This window comes from Tachysurus vachellii, chromosome 2 (assembly GCF_030014155.1).
Source record: "Tachysurus vachellii isolate PV-2020 chromosome 2, HZAU_Pvac_v1, whole genome shotgun sequence".
NCBI lineage: Eukaryota > Metazoa > Chordata > Actinopteri > Siluriformes > Bagridae > Tachysurus > Tachysurus vachellii.
Window position 1 is genome coordinate 6,130,571 of NC_083461.1, and position 5,000 is coordinate 6,135,570.

General features: G+C 37.8%; 1 protein-coding gene across 1 annotated transcript in view; it reads left to right on the forward strand.

Annotated features, from left to right (window-relative positions):
* The window catches only part of LOC132862663 (protoheme IX farnesyltransferase, mitochondrial), a 48,003-nt gene extending 47,195 nt beyond the window's left edge, over nucleotides 1-808 (forward strand). The window contains exon 7 of the mRNA XM_060894812.1: nucleotides 1-808. This exon is cut by the window's left edge and continues 492 nt beyond it. The gene's annotated coding sequence lies outside the window, so the exon portion shown is untranslated.
* The last annotated feature ends 4,192 nt before the right edge of the window (nucleotides 809-5,000 follow it).

The following is a 5,000-nucleotide window of genomic DNA, read 5'->3' on the forward strand; positions in this document are numbered from 1 at the left end:
CAGAGGAAGAGCTCAGACCGAATAAAGATGAAGAGTCTGATCTGAATATATACGGTTGATAAAATGATAAAATTCCTGGAGTCACTCAGGTACAGAAAAGAAAAGTGTGTAAATATGTTAATTATTTAATTAAATATCCAGCCGCACAATAGCTTTGACTCTCTGAATGAATCACAAAAGTACATTATAGGAAATCGGATCCAGATTTGTGTCTGGAGGACTTCGGAGCATGTCATTACGCACTGTCCTGAGTTACAGCTCGGGTGTAAAGCCATAAATTCATATATCGTTTAACTCTGATGCTAAGAGAGCCACACAGCGGTATGATGTTGGATGAGGGAACTGGAGAGGCTTTTGGAAAAACTGAGCCATGTTTCCAGCGGGTTAAGAGACGATCCAGTGTATATTTCAATGTAGGAGTCAAAATAAATTTGTTCAGAGACGAAACAAAACACAACGTCACAAATATTTACTTTGTTGCTAAAACAAATGCTTATTTTTCTTCAGTGATGGACCTTTGATTGTTCTTCAATGGTCACGCTTTGTTTCACTCATAATCATGTTCAGAAAACTTTGTTGTTGGTGCAGATTCTCCACCCCAGAAGTCTCCACATCGCAGATAGAAAAGGGTTGTGATACTGCAGAGAGATCCTGAGCACCTTCTGTTGGCTTTCACGCTATCTTACATACTGTATACACCTCATGATGTTGTGTAACTTCTACATCTGACCTCAGTGTAGAAATAATCACCTGTGTGTGATGATAAACGTGTTCTTTCAAAATGTTTAAAATAAATGTTTAAACCGTGTGTGTGTGTGTGTGTGTGTGTGTGTGTATTCATGCAGTTCTTCATGCTAGTAGTAATGTGTAACAGGGTGGGCTTCATTAATCACCTGGATATAACTGGATTTACTCAAAACATTTGTGAGAGCAGTTCCAGAAGTAATGTAATCTATTTTTCAGGATTTTAATGAAGATTGTAACCCACATGATCGTCGGAGAACGTCTTCGGAAGCAAAGAGACTCGCTAATGTGATCGTCGATCTGCTTCTAATTATAGAATTGTCACAGGTTTATATACATGATACACTACACTAGTAAATATTTTGTCAAATTGACATTTCATATTAATTAATTGGTAGAGTGAGTTTCAGTGTCACAGTTAAGGCTCTGGGTTTAAGTCCTAGCACTGCCAAGGTGTCACCGTTGGGCCCTTGAGCAAGGCCCCTAAAACCTCTCTGCTCCAGGTGTGCTGCATCATGGCTGACCCCGTGCTCAGACCCCAACCTCCGAAATTGGGATACTGTATGTGAAGAATTTCACTGTGCTGTAATGTATCTGTGACCAAAATAAAGGCTGCTACTTCTTCCCAGTGGACTTTGTCACAAAACATATTTACAGCAATGATTATATCAGGATCTAAACGTGTTTGAATGAGCAAGCCAGATGTGACAGTGGTGAGGAGGAAACCTTTAGAGGATCAAGACTCAAAAGGAAACCCATCCTCGTGCGGAGGGCGTCGGAGAGCGAGATTAGAAATCATTTCTGTTCTATAACTCTATACTGTATGGTTAAAATACAGGTGGATTAAAGCAGGAACTAACAGTTGTGTAATGAAATATTTACACACGTTGTTTAGGATGAGATTTTTGCTGTCATTAAAGGTTAATCAGCTGTGCTGTGTAATACCGTGGATTGGCGTTCAGCAACATACAGTATCAATGAGTTTGATGAAAAATTTAACAATTCATCAAATGATGAGGTTCCCAGCACGATGATGCCCAAGTGCACAAAGCACAGAGGTCCGTGAAGATGTGGTGTGTTAAGGTTGGAGTGGAAGAGCTGGAGTGTCGTGCACTGAGCTCTGTCTCTGATTCAACCCCACTGAACACTGACTAAACCCCAGACCTATTCACCATCTCAACTAATGCTCTTGTAAGAAAGAAGAAAGAAAGGATGTAACAAATACTCAGAATTTGTTCTCTGCGTTTAACCCATACAAATGCACACACAGCAGTGAACACACACACGTGGTTCAGTTAAAAACCCCCCCAAAATCCCCCCAACTGCTCTTGCTCAAGGGCACCTCAGTCATGGCCGGCCCGAGACTCGAACCCACAACCTTAGGGTTAGGAGGCAGACTCTCTAACCATAAGTCCACGACTTCCCCACAACTTCATTGTAGCTGAATGAGCACAAATCCCTACATCCACACTCCAACATCTAAGAAGAAGGAGAAGAAAAAAAAAAAAGAAAGGAAAAGATGACAATAGAATTGAATGATAACAGCAAACGAGGATGATCGTGGCCAAGCGTCCACAAACATTTGGCCGTATAGTGTACACGGTGTCTAGCGTTCGCTTTTTTGTCATTGCTTATAGTTTTTAATGGTAATAATGCTAACAAATAGGAAACGTGTTTAATAAAATGCTAAAGTTACATACCTTAAAAAAACATCACACACTCGTCTCAGACTCTGCTGATGTGGTAACTGAAATTAAAAATAAATAAATAAATAGTACCTACATCTTTTATGCACTCCATTTCTCAGTGAACCGTCTGACGTTCATTAGGATATAGATCTAATTTGCATATTTAATTTTTTAGCCTCAAATGCCAGCACTGAATTTATGCATTTTGCAAACAGCTGGTATTTAAAGTGCAATGTGTTGGCTGGTGGATTATTTTTGGGGTAGATGTGTAAATTGAATTCTTGGCTCAACTACTCCTTTAATCCTCACTCGTTCCTGGACCTTGGAGCCGTATGCTTTATTTCCAGCACTGATACATATTCCCCTCTTTTCCCTCCTTTTTTTGTGGTTGCAGAAGCCTCCGGGTTCACTAGTCACATTCGGCTAGCGTGTCGCCCCTCGGGATCGGTGGAGGATCGACCTCTGCACCTGTCCGACTGTAACATACGATCCACTCTTCCATGGTCTCACACACACACACACACACACACACACGGAGCAGCCTCCGTCAGCACCTCGGCCTTCTCTCCTCACTGCTCCTCCTCCTTTCTGCTCCCTACAGGAGGAATTTAACCCGGATGGAGGGATGTGAACGAGACGTATCCTCATAAAAAGGCCTGGTCCGGATGCAGCGTGATTTGTGTTAGGGTGAGATGGAGAGAGAAAGAGAGATGGAGACAGCTGTTCCTGCTGTGTGTCTAGATTAAATGTCGACACCAGACTCAGACTAGTTTCTAGGTTGGTGAGGTGAAGACGAATCAATGCTCTGGTATTCTGTGTTGCTCTGTCTGTTTTCGGTACACTGCAAACACACTGGTTGTTTAAGCTCAATCATTATACAAGGTTATGACTTTTATTTATTTATTATTATTATTATTATTATTATTATTATTATTATTATTATTATTATTATGCAGTTTCATTTTGATGAATGTCACGTTCTTAAATGCTTTTGATGAACCTGAGGAGCAGGAGAAGTGTCCCAGCTCTGCTGTAATTTCTCTGGAGTGTTCTCTGATAAGGTAAGCCTGGTGACATTAGTGGTGGTGGTGGTGGTGGTGGTGGTGGTTTTAATTGTTATCCAAAATATTTGTTGGTTGTAGATTTTTTTGTTGTTGTTGTTATTAGTTATATTTTATTATTTTTATTCTGTTCAGCAGCAACAAGAGTTTTCTTTAATAACTGTAGTTTTTAGAGTTTCTGGCTGTATAAATAATTTACTGAGTAAATAATAAATAAATAAATAAATAAATAAATAAATAAATAAATAAATAAATAGTCACTTGCCCATTTAATTTATACTCATTTACTTGCCTACATATTTACTTGCTTATTTACCTGCTTACTTGTTTCTTGCTTACACACTTATTTATTTATTTTTTGAAATATCATTTACTTATTTATTTTCTTATCCACCTTCTTTTACTCAATTACATGCTTAGGTGTGTGTACTGGCTTACCACTGACCTGTTTACTCACTTACACCTATTTACTTAGTTACTAACTTATTTACCTACTTGTCCATTCACTTATTTACTTTCTTACTTATCTACTTCCTTTCTTTCTTAATTATTTCTCTTCTTACCTACTTACTCGAGTACTCACTTAACTTAACTTAACTTGTTGAAATTGTATTTATGTTCTTATTATTTAGTTATGTACTTACTTATTTACTGGTTTTTAATTGACTTGAATTACTTGTTTACTCGTGTATTTACTTACTTATGTAATTAATGAACTTATTAACTTAATGAACTTACATGGTTAAATAATTATCCACTTGTTTACTTCTGTAAGCTTCATGGATTTTGTAGATTGAGGTTTTGCTCTTCAGCTCTTTAACAGAACTTGTCGTTTTTTCACCTTCCACGTGGCCTCAGCTGATTTGTAGCTAATCTCTTAGCTCTTCTGAGCTGCACAGAAACGTGCTCTACTCTGTAAAAGCCACTGAACTGCTGCCTTTCACCTGCTCTCTTAATACCTTCAGAGCAGACCTCAGCGTCTACAGGATAAACCCCTGACACCCTGGCAGGCAGGTCTCAGGTAAAACATGCCTCCTAGCTCTGTGGAGCTCTAGATCAGAGTTTACATGGGATTCCCAGCTTCTCCACAGTACTGATTTGGATTTCAGTACTGCTCAGGGAAGTCACAATTGTTGATGGTGATGGTTTACAGGTGGATGTCAAAGCTCCATCGCAGATGACGCAGATGTTCGCTTGAATAATAATAATAATAATAATAATAATAATAATAATAATAATAATAATAATAATAGCAACAATGAGAAAAATAACAACAACAATAATAATAATAGCAACAATGAGAAAAACAACAACAACAACAATAATAACAATAATAACAACAATAATAATAACAATAATAATAATAACATACAGCTACTAAACTACTAATATCGACTCCCAGTTTGTAATACAGTTTATAATTTATTTTCTTTACTTGACAATTTTTCAGCAATTATATTTGTTAGTGACTTTCTGTATATCTACTTTAATTAATTCTTAATATGTC